This window comes from Myotis lucifugus, unplaced genomic scaffold (assembly GCF_000147115.1).
Source record: "Myotis lucifugus unplaced genomic scaffold, Myoluc2.0 scaffold_11, whole genome shotgun sequence".
In the NCBI taxonomy this organism is placed as follows: domain Eukaryota; kingdom Metazoa; phylum Chordata; class Mammalia; order Chiroptera; family Vespertilionidae; genus Myotis; species Myotis lucifugus.
The window spans coordinates 11,076,978-11,097,866 of NW_005871059.1; positions in this window are offsets into that span (position 1 = coordinate 11,076,978).

Genomic DNA, 20,889 nt, shown 5'->3' on the forward strand with positions numbered 1-20,889 from the left:
CCCATGGTACATGAAAATGACTTTCAGATACAAGGTTCTCTAAGACATGTGCTCTTGTTTTTTAATTTTTTCCCACGCAACTCCCCCCCCCCTTCAATAAATAACATGCTGCATTCAAATAATGCACATTTAGGAAAAATACAGCTTCCTGGGACCATTGAGCTGATGTGATGAAAGACAAAGACACGCTGTCATTTCTTTGGCTAAGGTGTTCTGCTCCTTTCAGCTTCATTCAAGTGCAGAGATCCTCTGTTTCTTGGTTCCCATTCACCAGGACAGGTACCCTTGTGTCCTAAACAGCAAGAGAATTCCAGCGGATTCTGAAGAGTAATGAATAATTTGACTGGGAAGCCATCTAAGATGAACAGTGCATTCTATGATATTTCCCATGGTAAAGCAGAGGTGGTTTTTGGCTCTGTAATTATATTAAGAGTCCCCACCCTTTAAATAAGCAGTTCTAGGTTCCCAAGCAATTATCTCATGCTCATACTACAAGTAGTCAGATATGCTAAGTGCCATTTACTGTTGAATATAACAAAGAAGTAGTATGTCAAGGTCTTTCAGTTGTCACACATGGTATCCATGGAGTGTAATTATTTTTAGCTTCAAAACCATATACTTCTGGACTAACAATGAAGTTTGATAGGCTTTCCTTTTGTAAGGAAATGAAAACAATGGAAGAGTATAGTCATAATAACTTAATTAGGTTGATGTTTGCTACAAGCTCCTGCTAAAAGTCAGTTCTATTAATATAACATACACGAATGCTGAGTTGACTTACTTTGACTTATTTCTAGGCAGACCTGAAAAGAGCATATTTGGGTCTCAACCAACGTTGTTTAATGGAGTAAAGGTGAAGGTGGAGGGCCTGTAGTGTGAAGGACTAGGCCTGGGTAAGGACTGGTTCTACAGAGAGAATGGGAATAAGAAAAGCAGCTGAAGAAAATGGAAAAGAAAAAAGGGGGCAGGGGTAAGGTTAAAAACCACAGTATCTATGTATCTCATTGCACAGCATTTGAAAACAGTTCCCATTGTTTTGAGATTTTACAATTAGACTATCTTCTTTTGGAGCACTTTTCTGTGATTGGACCCTATAAGTAATTACATCATAAGCACCAGAGGTATAAGTCACTTTTTGAATCCTCCCAGGTGTGTGATTAAAATTGCAGTGTCTGGCCTTGGTTTGATGACCTGCTGGAGAGTGAACACCCAGCAGCATTCATCCCGAAGCACTCACTGTTAGTCTTCTATGTGCTGCTTTTCTGATTACAGGTTCCTGGTCCTTACTGAAGTACAACTTTTTCAGACATTAGAATCATCCACATACTATACAGAATGCTGTGTTTATTATTGTTTATAGGATATTTTGGAATATGTATTATAGTAAACAATGTGGCAAACATGATATTCACATAGATGAAGCAGAGTATGTAGATATACATACATCATATTTTATCCTTTTGGTTCTTGTTATACTATAGAATATTCCTGATCAGAAATACAACTTCATGGAAGAAGGGTTCCTTTTCACTTCTATGCACCATGTGTCATGTTCACCCAGGTACTCTAAGCAGAGAAATGGGAATGCACAGCCCCCACATTTTATTGTAAATCAGATATATAAATGTTTAATTTGAAATATGGCCATGCTTGTTTTAACATAAAAGTGTTTAACATCACAGGTTAATTATTTAACCCTCCACCTCTACCTACCCCCATAAATCTTCAAATAAAATAGAGCAGACAAGCTGCCTCCTTAGCACATCAGTCTCACGAAACAGAGCAGATATGAGGGAAGATTACCCAAACCTGCAACCGAGGTCCGTGCCCTGACTGGGAATCAAACCCCCTGCCTTTACTGTACAGGATGACACTCCAACCAACTGGGCCACCCAGCCAGGGCCAGGACATTTCATAAAATTATGCAACAAGAATGTAGTGGGAAGTCCTGCCAATGCCTCCGCTGGCCAAGAGCAGAGCTTAGGGAAGTTGGGTGAAGAGGTTCAATGCCAGCTACTTCTTTTGAACTCTTTTCCTTGTTCTTTCTGCAATGGGTATTTCTGCAATGGACTGTTAAACAAGGGTCTTTGGGGTCGATAGGTTGCTTTGTCTTATTTCTGTAGAGTGGTTCGAGGTTTTAAAATTCCTAAAGACAGACTGGGCTTGGGACCCACCAGTGGGTGGTCAGAGCCCTTTGATTTTTGAGATAATTCTTCCCTGAGATGGGCTTGCCTTCTCATGCACACCATCCTTTGTTCCTGGGTTTTGCAATTCTGGTAAGTATCTGGGTGTGGCAGAGGGAGACTAACACACCTCAGGTGTGGGAAATAAGAAAAGGTGCCAAGCCTGTCACATTTATGGTGTTCCACTTGTACTAGTCTGTGCTTTATGGTTAATCTCAACAACTTACTCTCCTCAGCTGCAGAAATAAAGGAAGACTAAGAAGAGTGTGTGTGTTTAAAGACAGTTCTCTGGTGAAGAATTGGAACCTGTTGATTTAAATGGCATAAGATTGTCTTCATGATAATGAATCATAAAATAATGATAATAGATGGTTGTGTAATGGTTTGCCCAGCCAGTTCTCCCAGCATGAAGATTCACAGTAATTAACCTGTTACTATCACCGGTTCTTGAATAAGTTGCTTTTAAGAGGGAACACTAGATTTGAAATAGAAACTGAATTTGATTATTAAAAGTGAATTGCTGCATGGGACTTTGAATTCCTAGGAATTTCCATATTTGAATCCTGTTTCTTTGTTCTATGCTTTCTATTCTGGTTACTCAGTGGATAGTCTTCATTTGAAATGCTTCAGTGAAATTTGTGTTTCCAAATGCTACCCCACCCAATTCCTAATCAAGCAACACCTCAATGCCTAACTCTTTCAAGGAAAAGAAAACTAGTTTCTGTGCAGATGTTGAAGATAGATGAACTGAAGTATGCATAGGAAGCTGGCATTTACTATGGCTAACTTTATGCTGATGGAATTTACCATTGGAATAATCTCTTCTGAAGATGTAGAGGTGACAGAAGTTGACTTCAACATTATGAAATGAATTCCTCATCAACCCCAAACAAATACAAATTCCTTTGTCTCTGAACAGCACATTAGCCATGCAGGATGCCTCCTGGTCCTCATTCTGGAGAGATCTTCCCAGTGGGGCTGTTATAACTTAGGAAAAGAATTAATGGAGCCTTCTTCGGGGAGCACCCTGTGCTGGGTGCCCTTGTGCAGGCGCAGCTGCACAGCCCCACTGGGCAGCCTGGCTGTGGGGTCAGGACATGCACACAGCCTGGCACCCTAGAGGAGCCCTGGGACTGTTGAAGAAAGTCAGGCCTTCCATCCCCACTGCACACACTCCTATCCTGGCCTCCCCAGATTTCCTTCTATACACTCAGAAACACAGAGGCAGCTCTTATTTCAGTATCAGGAATTTAGGGACCGAGTGGATACATTCCCCATTCCCCAACTTATGTCTTTAAAGAGTAAATTCAATATTCAGAAACACTACCAAATCATGTTTGCCTTTTTCTGTTCTCACACACTGCAAATACCCAGCACCTCAAGGGAAATTATACCTTTAAAAAAAAAAAAGCCACCTTGAAGTTCCTCAGTGTAGAATGCCACGTCTGCACTTCCTGGCCAAGCAGATTAACAGTAAGCTTCCAGCTCCAACTGGCTAGTGCATAGCCGCACTGTCCCAGTGGGGTTAGCAAGTCACTGGATGAGTTGTCTTCGTCATGCTGTCCTTGGACCATGTTAAAGCTGAGTTGTTGGGAAACCATTTCCAACAGAGTGCGGCTTCTAGCCTTCACCAGTCTAATCAGTCAGCTGACATATAAAACATGCCTAGTTGTTCACTTTCTTTTACATGACAGTGTTTTCTGAAGGAGAGGTAGGAAAAGTCTTCAGAATTTACAGCTGTGTGACCCCAAGGCTGCTCTTGGAAATAAGTGAGGAACGGGAGGAGGCTAGACACAGCCTCCCTGTTTCTGTCGTCTTTCTTTTAGGCAGGTTGTGGGCGAGAAAGCACTGTTTGGGCCCCATGTTTGTTTTGGTAACAGCAGCCCAGTCCTTTCAGCCTGGGGGTGAGTGAGTCAACAGGGCATGAGTTAGGACTGGCAGACAAAGTGTGGACAACTACATGCTAAAACACAGAACTTTCCCCCGGAACACCCTTTACACTGAACAAAGTTTGGAAAAACAGACAAAATGAGAATCTTCGGCGAAGCTTCAGAAGGCCTAGATTCTGTTCTGGGCCAAACACGGCTTTCTCATTTGCAGGACTTAACTGATAGGAACGCTTTCTTCTTTTGAGCTCTACAAATACCTTTACGGCTTTTGAGAAAAAGAAAAAAGCCATTGTATAGAATTATGACCTCATGTTCCTAGTATAAGAAAAGAGGTCAGATTTTCTTCAGAGGGATGCATATGAAATGTTCCAAAAGTATTCACGTTCCAGATATTAATAGATGCTACTAAAAAGATTCGATAGTCAAGTATTTAAAATAAGATGTACCATTTGTCATTCCCTTACTATGCTTCCAAATAAAAAGTGTGTCTCTACAATAGACAAAACTGAACTTTTGCTACAGTTTGCAGCCATTCTCACTTTCAAAATATTGCGAAAGCCTTTCCAGGACAGCATTGTAAGTGCAAACACATTAGTAGGTTTGTTTTTTGAACGTAATGCCTACGAACTCGTTTCCAGACACATTGAAAATATTTCCCTCTAAGTCTTTGTGTCCTTTTAAAAAACAAGTCAAAATGATACATCAGCTGAGTTAAAGTCATGTAAACCAAAAAGCTTATCATGAAAAGAGCAGGCCCTGCCCCTTCTCTCTTCCCTCTTTGTGCCTGGGATCCTGAAGCAACCATGGAAAATCGGTTTAGTCGTTTCTCCTATTTACCTTTATCCTTCAAAGTAACGTGTCTTTTTTTCCTTGAGTTTTTAATTTTATATTAAACTCTTACCACTCACCCTTACACACGCAGGTACACACACACTCACACATGTACAGGCATGCATGTACACATTCAGATACTTCTCCCCAATTTCTCAGTGATGTCATGTCACTATTTTCGGTTATATCAATATTCATATTTTATATTATTATGTCCATGTAAGTATAGTTCTCAGCTGAGTCTCATAATAATGATTTCATTTATTTTCTCTTACAATTTTTTTTGTTTTTCTTGGACTTAATTTTTGACTCGTTTTTCACTTGTTTAGAATTTTGGTTGGAAATAACTGCTCTCAGAACTGGAAGGTATAAGTTATCTCAGGATTTTGAAGGCTTTCCTTCTAGATTCCATATTGCTCTTGAGAAGCCGGATGCCATTCTGATTTCCAATCCTTTGCTTGTAACTCATTTCTTCGTCTCTGAAAGATTTTAGTATCTTTCTCTTTATTTTTATGTTTTTAAATTTATGATGTGTCATCATGCTGGTTTTTATCCACTCATAGCACTTCACTTCTTTTTTTATCTCCTTCTGTAACTCCTGTCAGTCATAGGTTGGACCTTATTAGTTACTTCTTCTAATTTTCTGACCTTTTCTCTCCATTTTTCTATCTCTTTTTCTTTTGTTTTACTTTCCTGTTCACTGTCCATCTCTGTGTTTTTATGCTTTCTTTGCAATGATTTTCTCAATATTAATCTTTCATTCTTTTTGTTGAATCTAAACATTGTTCTTCTATCATATATTCGATTCTAAAAGCTTTTTCTTATTTCCTAATTATTTCTCTTTTTTGGAAAATTATCAACCTGTTTTATTTTGTAGAAGCAAAATTTTCTCTCACTTCCCATAAAATGTTAACAAGTTTTTGAAGTTTATTTCTGGTTCCATCCATGTACCTTTTTGGTTGTTTATGTATATGTTTCAGATTATCTTTTACAATTTGGCTTTTCTTGGCTGCTTGATGATCATTCATTTACATTTCAGAGTGAGACACGAAATAAAAAATTCTAGTTTGGAAGTTCCACATATGTTGATTGGGCTCATCTATTGGGCCTCACCACAGGTTAAGAAGGTGAATCTGGTTGTTGCTTTGGAAGGCTCTAAATTGCTAATATAAGTCTTTTCTCTTGGGCTAGTCAGTTTTCCTGGAGCAGAATTTTCCTATTTCTTGCCTAAAAGTCAGAGGGTTGGGTGGCTATCATTCTCAGAATTGGTGGGAAAATGACCAGCACTTGCACCATTGAGCATGTAGAGTTTTCTACACGTGCTTCACTGTACCGTCAGCTGTGATTTGTCCCCAGGACTCTCTGGGCGCATTCCTAGTCTTCTGCTGAGGTTGAGGAGAAGTAGTGACTTAACTGTGCAGTAGAGAAGGGGAACTGGGCTTCTATATGCTTCTTGTAAAGACTTTGAGTTCATCCTCCTGTCGTTAAACCCCTCCCTGCGTCCTTGCCTTCAGAGATACGGTTTGTCTTTGATTCCTGAACCTATCTGAAGCAGGAATCAGCTTGCTTCTTGTTGGCTTACCTCTCTCCCCACCCTGCAGCCATTTTAAAGTTTAAAAGCTCTTAAAAAATTCCAACGTGTTCTGACATGGGAAGATCTCAATATATTCTCAAATTTAGAAAGGCAAGTTTGATTTCTGTGATCTTATTTTTTCACATTTACATATATAGTTACATATATATGTTATATAACATTGTGTGTCCATATGAGAGGGAGGCGGGGAGAGAGAAAGAGAGAGAAGGGAAGGGTTGAAAGAACAGAACTAAAAATGTATAAACAGTAGCTACCTCCGGATAATGAGGTTAACAATGTTTTTTAATGATCTATGTTTTACAAGTTTTCTATATTTGTTCATTTTGCCATTTTGTCATTCATTCCCTCAGCACACTTTTATTGCACACTTACTTCATGACAGGTATTACTCTAGGCACTAAAGACCCAGAGGTGAATGAGACAGGTAAAGTTCCTACCCTCATAAAACTAACATTTGACAGGTAGAAACAGCCAGCAAACAAATAAAAAAGATGAGTTTAGACAAAACAAGTGATATTTAAAAAAATCTGGTTAACAGGAAAGACGATGGCAGGGCTGTGCTGGTTTCTTTTGGTTGACCAGGGAAGGTTCTCTTAGAAGCGGACATTTAGACTGAGAAAAGAATGTTGAGGAGCAGAGAGCCAAGAGAAAGGGGTTATTGGCAGAGGGAGTAGTGAGATGGGAATGAACCTGGCATGCTTGAGGGTCAGAAAGAATGCCAGTGTAGCAGGGATATAATGAATAAGGAGGAAGTGGTCGGCTATGATTCAGCAAGATAACCAAAAGCCAGATCATATAGAGTTCATATTTTATTCTACTTGCAGTGGGAAGCACTGGAGGGGTCAGGGAATGATATATAATTTGTATTTTTAGAACATCACCCATCCGCTAACTGGAAAGTGGACTGGGATCAGAGGGGTGTGCTTGGGGCAAATTGAAATCAGAGGGACCCGCTAACAGACTGCTTCAGTGGACAAAGCAGTGGTGAAGGTGAAGAGAGTGATTGGAATCCAGATATATTTCAGAGGTAAAGTTGATAGTACTTGCTTGGATATAGTTAAGGATGGTGGGGGTGGTAAGTGATGAGGAAAACTGGGTAATAAAAGATGACTCCTCCATTTTTGGCCTGAGAAACTAGATGTTTGGTGAGATGGGACGTCTAAGGCAGAAGCATATTTGGGGGTGAAAAACTAAACATTTCTTTTGTACACACTCCACTTGAAGAGCCACTAGACATCCAAGTAAAGAAGTTGAATAAGCAGGTGGTGAATATATCTACCTGAAGTTCAGAAGAGAAATCAGGAATTATCAACATAAAAGTTTTGCTTAAAGCCATGGGACTAGATTAGATTCCATAGAAAAAGAGAGACAGAGGAAGGGCGAGGACAGGACTTTGGAGTCTGTCAACATCTAGAGATATAAAGGCAGTTGAGAAGGAGCAACCAGTGAGGAAGGAAGAAAATTAAGTGAGCACAGTATCAGGGCAGCCAATTAAAAAAATTTTTGATATATTATGTGAAAAATAGTATCTAAGTGACTGTGTATTTGAAGGCTATGTAGCAAATGCTAATGAAGAATTTCTAGATAATTGTTTAAAATCAAGGAAACAGCAGAGTAAAAAGAAACAGTTACTAATCTTGGAATCTGAATTTGGGTGGCATGCTTTGACATTTATTCTGTGTTCTCTGGCCAAGCATTTCATCTCTATGGATCTGATTTTTACTCCTCTGTAAAACTGGAGATAATAAACACGGAGGCTATGTGAATAAGCTAATGACTGGTATATAAATGGAGAGTTGCTATTATCCTCTGGGCTGCCTTTGGGCAGGCAAAGAACAGTAGCAGAGCAAAGAGTAGGACACAGGTATCACCTCTACTGCATAAGGTCTTGTCCATCCATATTGCACATGTTGCTGATGATTCTCTTTCTGCCTGTAACACATCCTAGACCAGAATATTCTGACACCAAACTTCCCAATTCCCAATTATGCATGACTCCATTCTCCTGAGGAGCACAGAAGGACCCAACATGAAGTGGCCCAGGTTTCAGCTGAATCCATTAAGATACTCTGAGCAAATACTCCCTCCTCATTCATGAATCAAATGGCAGTCATTGTTTGGTCCTATTTATATCCTTTGCTTTAAAATGGTAATGCCTTCCACAGAAATCAGAACATTTAAACTTTTGATTAAATTTATGTAATGTCCTAGCTTAGTAAGGATGGGCAAAATATTCTTAGCGTCCAAGAAATGCCTTCCCTGAAAGACTATATGGCATTGTGGTGCGCAGCTGGTATGCTGAGGCACCTGATGTGCCTCAATTCTGTCACTAGCTTGCAACCAGATATTAATAAATGTATAAGTTGTTGTTGGTTTGCTATAATTAATGATGTTAAAATGCATTTATATCAGAGAAAGATCTTATGTTTACTAAAACATGTATAAGCTTTAATTATAAGTGTTCAAGTGAACATCATTGGGGCAGTGAGCACTTTTAAAAAGGGTGCAAAGGCCGCTCAATGGGGAAAGGATAGTCTCTTCAACAAGTGGTATTGAGAAAACTGGATATCGCATGCAAAAGAATGATATTGGACCCTTACCTTACACCACATGCAAAATATTAACTTAATATGAAATAAAAACCTAAATGCAAGACCTGAAATTATAAAGCTTCTAGAAGAAAACATAGGGGAAAAGCTTCATGGCATTGGATTTGGCATTGGTTTCTGGATATGATACCAAATACAGTCAACAAAAGCAAAATTGATAAATAAGACTATATAAAAGAAAACTTCTGTGCTTCAAGGCCACAATTAACAGAGAGAAAAGGCAACCTTCACAATGGTAGAAAATATTTGCAAGTCATATATCTGATACGGGGTTAATATCCAGAATATATAATGAAGTGCTGCAAATCAATAACAAAAAACAAATAAACCAATTAAAAATAGACATTTCTCCTAAGATGATATACAAATGACCACAAGCATATGAAAAGATGCTCAATATCATTAATTATTAGGGAAATATAAATCAAAACCACAGTGAAATATCACTTCAGACACATTAGAATGGCTACTATAAAAACACACACAGAAAATAACAAGTGTTAGTACGAATGTGGAGAAATTGGAATCCTTGTGCACTGTTGATAAAAATGAAAATGACGCAGCCACTGTGGAAAACAGTATGTCAGTTACTCAAAAAAACTGAAAATAGGATTACCATATTATCTAGCAATTCTACTACTGGGTATATACCCCAAAGAATTGAAAGTAGGATCTCAAAAAGGTATTTGCACCATCATAGCAGCATTGCTCATGATATCCAAAAGGAGAAAGCAATCTTAGTGTTCATCAACAGATGAGTGGATAAACAAAATGTGACACACACACACACAATACATACGTACATAAAGAAATATTATTTTGCCTTAAAGAAGAGGGAAATTCTGTCACATGTTACAACATGGACAAACCTTAAGAATATTGTGCTAAGTGAAATAAGCCAGTCAAAGACAAATACTATAAAATCCTACTTATATGAGGTATCTAATGTAGTCAAACTCATAAAAACAGAAAATAGAATGGTGGTTGCCATGGGGGAAGGGGAAATGAGGAGTTATTTAATGGTACATAGTTTTAGGTTTGCAAATAAAAAAAATTCTGAAGATCTGTTGCACAACAATGTGAATACACTCAATACTATGAAACTCTACACTTAAAAATGGTTACGTTGGCGATTTTATGTTATGTATTTTACTACAATTTTTTTAAAAAGATGTAAAGAGCCTGCTATAACCCCCCAAAGTTTGAAAACCAATGAAGGGGAACATTAGGAGGTCCAATTTTCACTTCTGTACCACCACTTGCAGCTGTGCTGTTTGGGGAAAGAAATGTAACTTACCTAAGCCTCAGTTATTTGTAGTCTAGGATGGGGATCTCTGTAGGATAATCAACTTTACTTCATAAGGGAAAAAAGATCAAACCTCTAAATTGGTTGGTTTCCTCCCATTTCCTGATGGGGAGGCCCAGTTGGACTTTCCCACTTTTGTTCTGTATCCTGAGAGTTACGCTCCCTGTCAAGCTTTAGCTACCACAGCACCTGCCTCTGAAGAAGTCACTCTTCACTGACCCATCAGTTAGTGTGGACATCAGACCCTTCCTTCCCTGCAGCTCCTGAAGCTTGGCTGAATCAGGCTGGAACAGTCAAATAAAGCTGTACAGACACCAGGGGATAACATGTGGGAAATAGACACACGGGTGGGTCTATAAGGCCTAGATAACCTGGCTTATAAAATAAACTTAACTGGTGTGAAAACATGCCCTTTCTTGTGGAATGAGGATAAAAGACGGATCCTGGATTTTACCCTTCCTTTCCAGCTCCCAGTCTGAGTGCATATGGCAGATACTATATTATTATCCAATCTTTTAGGAATGCAATCCTTGATATTTAGATCCAACTAAGAGATGTCCTTGATAGGGTTACTTTCATAGTGGGGGTTGGAGGGATGATACATTATTGTTCAAGAAACCTCTTTTTCAGAATTAAACTAATCAGGACCTAATCTCTCAGCAGATATCACTAATTGGATTAATGCAACACATACTATTACTAAAATTCAATAATAAAATGAACTAATAAAATACATTTATATCTCCCTATAGAGTAAGGTAAATCATACTTTGATCAAACGTGTTTTGAAGGTATCCCCTGACTTTGTTGTGAGACCAGCATATTTATAGTCAGCACCACTGAGGAGACAGTAGCACAGAGCATGAGAAATAAAGTCTACATTTGATATTGCTGGTTTGTAATGTATTCTAGCTTTCCACTCCCCACATACTTTCTGGCTTCTGGGAAATCAATGAATAGGAGGAGCAGTATATTATGATGCCTCTGAGAGCAGGTAACGTACTTTCATCTTCCTTTCTTATTTGTGGTACATTTCAATTTTACCTGTTAGGGGTACCCAGGAGGGTGAGTGTTACAAGGGATGGGTCAGTGTGTGCACTGGGTGGCACTCCTCTGCTTGATTTTTAAAGAAAACACAGGGATTGCATCAAAAGTCAAATTTCTGATCTTAAACTCTCATCAATAGATGCTAAATAATAGTTGTTTATCTTTATGGAGTCTTATTTGTATCAACATGGATGGGTATTATGCTACGTGAAATAAGTCAGACATAGAAAGACAAATACCATAGGATTTCCCTTATATGTGAAATCTAAAAAATAAAATAAATGAACAAGCAAGATAGATGCAAACTCACAGATACAGAGAACAAACTGATGATTGCCATTTGGGGGGTTGGGGAGATGGGTGAAGAAGATGAAGGAATGAAGAAGTACATATTGGCAGATATAAAATAATCATGGGGATGTAAAGTACAGCATAGAGAACACAGTCAATAATATTGTAATAACGTGGATGGTGCCAGTGGGTGCTAGACTTATTGGGGTGATTACTTTGTGTAAGTTATCGAAATGTCTAACCACTCTGCTATACCCCTAAAACTAATAAAATATTGATTTTCAACTGTAATTGAAAAATTTAAAAAACGCATCCAACTGCACATCTAAGGTTGAATTTTACTGTATTCTCTTTGAATTCATGTATATTTTTACATTTCCATAATAAAAGACTGTAAAAAAATTAGTTGTTCATCTTTTATAAAAATTAAACCTTAAAAAAATAGCATTTTGATAATAGATCTGGAACTAACAGAAGGGAGTGCCGTACAGAGTGCTTTCTGGAACCTGCTATTTTTACATCAGAGCTCTGTCTATGCTGATCTTCAGAATTACCTGTAACTCTCGGCTCCTAAACACATTGCAGCTTCCCATCTGGGGCCCCCCCCCATCCCTACTTGAGGATTGACACCAAATGATCTTCTTAGAGCAAAATAGTTTGGGCTATCCAATTTATGAGAAGCTTCTGAAAGCCAAGGCAAAGATAATTAGTCATTATATTATGCTCAGAAAGGGCACCCAACATGCTTTTGGCAAAATGCCTTCATCAGATGACACCAGGGACATTGCACAGTGGAAGAGGCTTTCAGGGTGGAAGGACAGTTAGTGCTGGGTATTTGGGCAGATGTTTTGTTGCACTGTTGAGTGAAGACACTAATAGATCCTGCAGGAAGCAGTTCTTATTAATGTGGGATTTATGTATGGTGGAGAATGCTTAATGGAGTTGTTCTTATTTAGTTGTTACTATTCTGTGAGGTCTATAGCAGTGCCTACTGCACCCACGGACTTGTGTAGCAAGACAGTCCTTGTAACCACAGTAGAAACAAAGTACAGCTCTGAACGCCAGCCCAGCGCACAGCTGGTGGTTCTTGTGATGCCTCTGGACTGTGAAGCAGCGATGAAAGAAATGGTACAAGACTGGCCCCAAATCAGTCACAGCAATTGAATGGAGCCACATTTTACTAGGGGGTTAGGGTCTAAACTCAGCATACAAGGAAGAACACTGGATAATCAAATTGCTCTCGAACATTTCTTACATTATCCTAACACTAAAACTCCACAGCAAACTTTTGGTCCCTCCTTGTATTTAATTGTAGCCTTCATTTCCCTATGGTGGTACAGGCCAAGGTCAAATTTAAATGGAGAGAACTACAGAAAAGGATAGGAGAAGATAACTACTAGTGTTTTCTCTGAAGTTTTTATTCTGGTTTTCCTAGTTCAGTTTAATTCATATTGGTTATATATTCCATTCACATATCATTCTTCCCTTTGTCTCCGTTTCCTTGTTCTCTGCTTTTGGAGTAGCATATCACTTAACTACATAATATCTTGGAGTCAAGCTTCTTGAGTTCAAATCCAGGTTCTACAAATTATTAACTATACCCTGGGGCAAACTACTTAATATGCCCAAGCCTCAGTTTCCTTGTTTGTCAAAAGAAACAGTAAATGTGCCTACATCATCAGGTTGTGAGAATTCAACGAATCAATACATGGCACCCCTAACCACAGTACCTGCTAAGAGCAAATGCTCAAAGACCTAAGTTATTAATACTTGCTGCTGACAGTGGGGGGTTGGGTGGCAAGGCAGTGTTCAAACTTAGAGACTCCTAAGTGCTTCATTAATATAGGTATTTTCTTTAGGCTGTAGAGTACAAAAATTTCTCCTATGACTCTAGTTATTGTTACTTGAATATTACCCCAATGCAGCCCACATCGCCATGACATCAGCCTCCGACTCAAGGAAACCCAGAGTGAGTGAGTGTTTACTCTTTCCATAGACACGGTTGATTGTGAAGCGGACATGTGGCTAGAGTCACAGGGCCTCCTGCAGGGCATTTCAAGACCTCTTCATCATCCGTCCCTCCTGGATGATGTACAGGCCGACAGGTTTTCATTAGAGGGAGTAAGTAGCACTTACTGTAATTATTTTCCGGAAGTAGCACTTACTGTAATTGTTTCCAGGGAAATAATGTGTTCCAGTGCATAACACGTGTAAATGTTGTTTGAACTTCTTACATGACAGTGACGTGGTCTACAAAGTACATAAATACCCATTTGTGTAACTGCACACAAATCAGCTGATAGAAAATCAAGTGAACTGACTCCTTAAACAAAGGCCACCTCATCTGTTAGAACAATAGAGTAAGTGATTAACAACCCCAGCAACAAATGGGTGGCTCATTCAATTACAAGACCAGGGTTTTGTCTCACAGAGTCCCTGCTCTTATAAGATTTATGTGGAAATTTTGTTACTTGGGACCAATCTTCATGTCCTCCAAATTAGCAAGTAATGTCAACTTCAGAAGGCCTCTCTTTGATGTTGGGAAATCAGTTGGCTAGGTAAATTGGGCCAGACTGAGGAGGGCCTCAAATGCCATCAAAGCAGGGCCATGTGTAAATATTTATGTCGGGTTGATAATCCCACAGCTCTCGTCGCTTTTCTGCCTCACCTGGAGTCCTCTCCGTTGCTTTTATAGTACACAGCTCTCACACCCAGCCTCTAGTCTAGGAGAAGATTGTGAGAACTAAATAAACCTGCACACACAGAAGCTGAAATGACTCCTCCCCACCCTACCTCACCCTTCCCCACCCAGGTTTTGACAGCGTTCCCACTCTTCACTTCAGGCCCTCCACATGGGCCACACCCTTGAGCTGACTCAGGAAGGATGGCCTCAGAAATATCTGGAGGCCTGGGAGTATGGCGCCCTCCCCCTCCCCCCCTGCCCAGGGCTCTGTGCCCTCTGCCCAAACAAGTGAGGCAGTGAAACGTAACTCACTGGCGTGCTAACTCTCTTGAGATGATTTCTCAGAGGCATGATGAGGATCATGCGGATGGTAGTTTTCAGACTCTTGGGGATGTAAGAAGATACAAAGACATCTTGCATAGCCCAGCGAGGTAGAGCTGCTCTCAGTAGCTGCAGTAATTTACCAAGTCACAACATATTTGCTGAGCGCCTCCTGTGTGCCAGGCAAGCACTGTGTTAAATAAAGGCTGAACGAAGATGAATAAGATGTGATCTTTGCTCAATAGAGGAGGTGCAGGCTACTCTCTGCACACCTCTGACATCTAGGTGGAAGTGCCTTGACTGGGAAGCCCTACATCTCCCCAAGATATTATCTATCTCTATATATTGATATAAAAAGACATGTTTATATATGCAAATATCCCAAAGGGCTCGCAATTCCATGATTCCTCTGTCTCTGGGTCCATGTCTACCCCTGTTGCTATGATTCCTTTCAAATACACCCACATGCCAAACCCAAACTCATTGCTGCTTTTCGACAATAATCTGCTTATTGTCATGCTGGTTGGCTTTTCCAGAGGAAAGAAAAATAGATTGTGTGGCCTTTTGTATTCTGATGGTTCCACACTCTCCTGGCCCATGTTTCTCCTTCCTTTATTCTCCCTACTTGTCCTGAGGATCAAACAGATGCCTCTCTTTGTCTGATGTCATCTTGACCTTTTCACTGAAGCCTTAGGACTAGGCTATATTTATTTCAGGAACACACTCAATCCAAGGGATCTTAACAAAATTTTTCCCAACAGAAATGGTTTTACCTAAAGAGAAATCTCATGCCTGCCAGTAGGGAAGAGAATATTCTCCACCCTGAGAAAATATATATATCTTCACTTGAGGATATGTTTTTTTATTGATTGGAGAGAGAGAGAAAGAGAAAGAGGAGGAGAGAGAAACATCGATCAGTTGCCTCCCATAAGCCCTGACAGGGGATCAAACCTGGGTATGTGCCCTGACTGGGAATCAAACCTGCTACCTTTTAGTGTACGGGACAACACTCCAACCAACTGAGCCACCCAGTATGTACATATGAAAGTTATTATACTGACAGGTGTCTTCATTGAGACTATCCAGTATACTCTGGGTTCACCAAGGATGATGGTCACGTTGTCCTGGGGAATTTAGGAAAACCTTCACAGTTGTAAGGCAGTAACACAACTCTACGTAGGGTGGAGGACAGAAGAGCAGTTTGCTGACCTCAACGTGGATCAAGCTTTTGTTCTAAGCAGTGGCATAGGTGATATTTCAGCTCTCAGGAGGTGGTTGCTCCAGACAGACCAGAAAGAGAATCTGGAGCTGGGGCACACCCATCCAGTGGGGTAGGGCAGAGTCTGGAGCAGATTCAGCTGCAAGCAGTGGGAAGCCCAGGCAGGTGGAGCATGGCATGTGAAAAGCATGGGAACTCATGCCAGGTAGCAGTTCGGGCAGGTGATGGCATCAGGAAGGTCTAGCCAGGCAGGTTAGCATAGTGTGGGGATGTAGTCGCTGAGCTAAGACAACCTGTGGAGATGTGGTTAGGCAGATGATCTGACAGAAGCTAACCAGATATGCCTGAAACAGGGGGTTCAGGAAGAAAGATCTCATACTGGGAGGGAGAGAAGGGACTGACAGAAGCTAAGGAGGTTATTGGCTTGGACCAACTGGGATGCGGCTGGGGGTTATTTGGAGCACAGAGTCAGGAGAAACCTGACATTCAGGTCAACATCTAAGGAAGCTGAGTTGCTTGAAGCAGGGCCCCTCATCTCTCTGATGAGGTTCAGAGCACAACTGAGTTGGTGGAGTGGGTGTTGACGGGGAGGAGACTCTGGCTGATGGTAAAATTTGAAGGTGCAGGAAGCTGGGTGGGGAGCCGGGCAAATCATTGCTGTCTCCTAACCCACTCATCTGTCACCTCCCAGCATCAAAGACTCCTCTAGTTCCTCCAGAACACGGGGGTGTTTCAACTCCTTCCTTTTCTGGACTTGCATCTTTATCATAATTTCAGGGCTTGATTCTAGGCCAAGGGGTACTTTCCTATTTTCTGTTGTCAGGGATATTTGTCACTGGTGCTATGTGAGACACAGCAGTGCTCAATCCATGTATATGGTCTTCCCTGGGGAAAATGGCGCCACCTTTACCTAAGACTGCTTGGGTTTTAATCCTGGCTCTACTGCTTACTAGTCATGTGACCTTGGACAAGTTACTTAACTGTCCTTTGCCTCATTGTCCTCATCTGTAAAATGGGGATAATAATAGTGCCTACTTCATAAAGTGGTTGTGAGGACTAATTCAAATAATTTAGATGTTATAAGCATTTGGAACAGTTCTTGGCACTTAATAAACAATAAATGTCAGCTGTTAATTCTTCAATGGGGAGGAGGCCTGGGGAGAATTCTGGGTTGATCTGAGGCTGTTAATTACTTCATAAATCTATTTTGCATGCCTTTTATGTGCTAAATATTATTCCAGTAACTTGGGGTGTATCAGTTGACAAAACAGACATTTACCCTTGCCCCATTTTCTGTTGACTCTGAAACAAACAAACAAACAAACAAACAAACAAAAAGGTCGTTTCAGAATTGTTCTCTAGGGGAGCAGCAAGAATTCCTTCCCACTTATTTTTTCTGTATAAATAAGGATTGAAGTAGCAGATACTAGCACAATGCAAAGGCGTCCACCAGGACAGAGCCAACCACATTAAGACTACCTCCCTCCTTTGGGGAGCACTCACCCCCTGACAAACTTCTTGGGGAAGCGCTCTGCTTCCTTGAGAGCCGGTGATGACTTTGTGATCTTCTCTTCCTCCCTTCACTCAGGGTGGGAGTGGGGGCATTCTCTAGAGCAGGGTGTCTCAACCTCGGCATCATTGACACTTTGTGCCCGATGAGTCCTGTAGGACGTTTAGCAGCATCCCAGGCCTCTACCCCCTGGGCTCCAAGAGCATCCTCCCAGTTGTGACAACTGAGCAACTCCAGATACTGCCAAACGTCTCCCGGGGGTAAAAGTGTCCCTGGTTGAGATTCACCGCAGACCGATTTCACAGTGGACAAGCCTGCCTCACGCAGCCTCAGGGACCATCTGTTTCGGTCTCCGTCGCTAGTGAAGCTTCTCTGGCGCCCAAATCTGAGCACCTCTCCTGGCCCAGGGTATCCTGTGCTGTCTGCTCATGGCTTCTATGCGCTTACCACCCAAAGGGGCAATGCCAGGAGCTCTCTAACTCTGCTTCATGACACGAGGGCAGGTTTGTAAATGGGAAGATAGAAAGAGGGAGAGGCAGCCATTCTTTCCCTTGTGTTTTTTATGGGTCTGGACCATGGACAAGCCACAGCAAGAGTAGCATCCAGATCTTCCCTACATGGATACTGAGCTCACCACACCTGGGCAGAGTCAGGTATAATCAGAGGCACTTATTTTCCTTTATATTGTTTCTTCCCCATGTTACAATCCTGCCTAGGCTGGATTCGACTTGCCTGGGTGTGTTCCGAGGTGGTTTGATCTGCCTCAGGGGCCCTAATCTAGCCAGTTCTGAAGTTCCTAAAAACATTTGCTGAGAGCGGACAACCCAAGGAGCTCTAGCTTAAGGCAGGGCTCGTCAGACTGCTGGCTCTGAGGGAAACTGGAGGGTCCAAGGAGTCCAGCATTCACCATCAGGTGTCTAACATTATCCACTGACCCTTCCATAGAAGTGTCTCATCCCATTTGCATTTCTGAATGATATCTATTCTTCTAAGGTGACCACCACATGACTGAGTTATTTGAGAGTCAGAACTGAATCTGATATTTGTTAGGATATTAATTTTGAGGGCCCACCTTTTTGTTTGTTTGTTTTTTTTAAGTCAAATCTTGTTTCTTTGTAAATTGCCCTTTGAATGCTGCAGGCGTGCAAAGCTTGAGGGACTCACTTCTTGCAAGTTTGTAAAATAATTTCCCAGCTCGGCTCTATCTTGCTCTAGTGCTGTCTTTGACATCTCTGCTCTTGAGCCAGTTCCCAGTGCTCTCAGTTCTTTAATGAGCTCAACCTCGTTAAAGGGCTCCATCACAAACCATTATCATAGGTGTTTTAAATATATGGTTCCAATATTAAACGAGTGAAATCAAGGAAGCCACATTGAAAAGATACAGCGAGGAAGAGCAATAGTGGAGGATTTTGAAATGATGGGTGTCTGAAAGCCAGCACCTGCTGGGAAGCCACTGTATGACTTGCTGCACGGTGGTGACATTCTTGCCTGACTGGTCACAGCCATAGATGTGTTAGAGGAACAATTTCATGCCAAAACTTGCTTCCTCTTGAAAACGTCATTCAGTATCTCTCATTGTAGTTCGCTCTGAGTTGTCCAGCTCAGTTAGTAGAAATGTGAAGAAACCCTGAGTTTGTGGCTTGCTCACGGTTACTCAAATCTGAGTCTCACAATATGTGAAAAGTTTCTATCCTGGAAACTGTCCTTCAAGTCGCCTGAATGTGGCCTCATGTCCTGTCCCAGCTTGGCAAAGTTCTCGCTTTAAACTTGACAGAGTTTAAAAAAAAATTTTTTTTTTCATTCACATAGAATGTGCTGGTTCCAATTTGAAGTTATCTGGGATTATCACTGACCAAGACCTAGAGAGCCTAGGGCATGGAAGGTTTTAGACAGTTTTTCAGAGACTTTTTTTCTTCCTTTCTCCAAATAGCACTGCTCTTAGCTATGCTTCTTCAACAGCGACTTCCTTCTGGGAACTTTCTGTTCCCACTGGTAAATGGTGGTATGGACCTGCTCAAACTTGCTCCACTGTATCTGTCCACATCACTCAGGAATTCAAAATTAGTGCACCATAAGCAAGGCTTACATTATAATGTTTCACTAAGTCAGGCCAAATGCAGCGCTGGGTTCTAGGAGACACTCTACAGCTCGATTTTTCCTTCTTTGACATGAGATTCACAGGAAGGGCTCTTTTCAAAACCCATGTTTTCAGACTTTTGGGTTGTGCACTGGTGAGCGAATGGATTGCAGAACAAACAGGTACAAAAAAGAGCTAATTAAGTCAGAAGGAAATAAATAGTTCAGCTAAGAAAAATAGTCTCATGAAATTATGGAAAGAATAGAAAAATGGTTTCAGAATTATCCTCTAACCGGGGTGGGGAACCCTTTTTCTGCCAAGGGCCATTTGGATATTTATAACATCATTCGAGGGCCATACATAATTATCAACTTAAAAATTAGCCTGCGGTATTTGGTCAAGCATTTAATTATCTCACCCCTAATGCCTTGGCAGGGCCAGACCAAAGGATTTCACAGGCCTTATATGGCCTGCAGGCTGGACATTCCCCACCCTTGCTTTAGAATAAGCATGCTACTGGCTAATGATGGCAGAAATTTAAAAAGTGCAAGTTTTTATAAATAATTCTGCATGAGCGCAAAAGAGGTCAGTCAGTCAGCTGACAAATTTCAAATGGCAGTAACCACATCTTTTGCAGCTCAGCTCTGCCCTCCTTCCCCAGTCTCCTCCCGGGCACAGCCTCTCCCCATCACACACTACCTCACATAGTCCCATCCAGGCTGGCCTTAGCCCTCCAAACGCCCAGCCAAAACCCTAACTTTTCTTCATTTCCTTTTTGTTTTCTTTTGTCCTTTGAAATTAATTTTCCCATGAAACCAGCTCCTGGAGATCCTCTGTGGAAAGAGAATACATAAAATCCCATATGCAACAGGGAATGTTGGTGGCTGAGCCAGGGTCCTTCTTCCTTCTCCACACCCTCTCCTTTTCCCATACCTATTTTTCGCCAGATACACACGAGATTTCATTTTGTAGCTCAAGGTGGAGGGAAGAGATTTTCTTGGGATAGGGTTTGGTTGGAGAGCATGGGGATGAGGTCTGTGCTTCTTCCAATGCTGAGTTGAAACTAAAATGATAGTACTTTTCTTATGTGAGACTTCAGATTCTAGCAAGGGGCATTGGCTGGGATCAGAGACTTTGGGAGAGCTGGGCACAGCGGAGAGCAGCTTGGGGGCCAGGTAGACCGAGTGGCACCGAATGAGGGCTGCCGCGTGTAGCAGGGGTTTTTGAACTGCGCTGAATTGGACTTGATGACTTGTAGGGGCTCTTCCAATTCTAACAATGTTATTTCAACACAGTTTTCTTAGTGAGTTCATAGTTTTTGTTATTAAA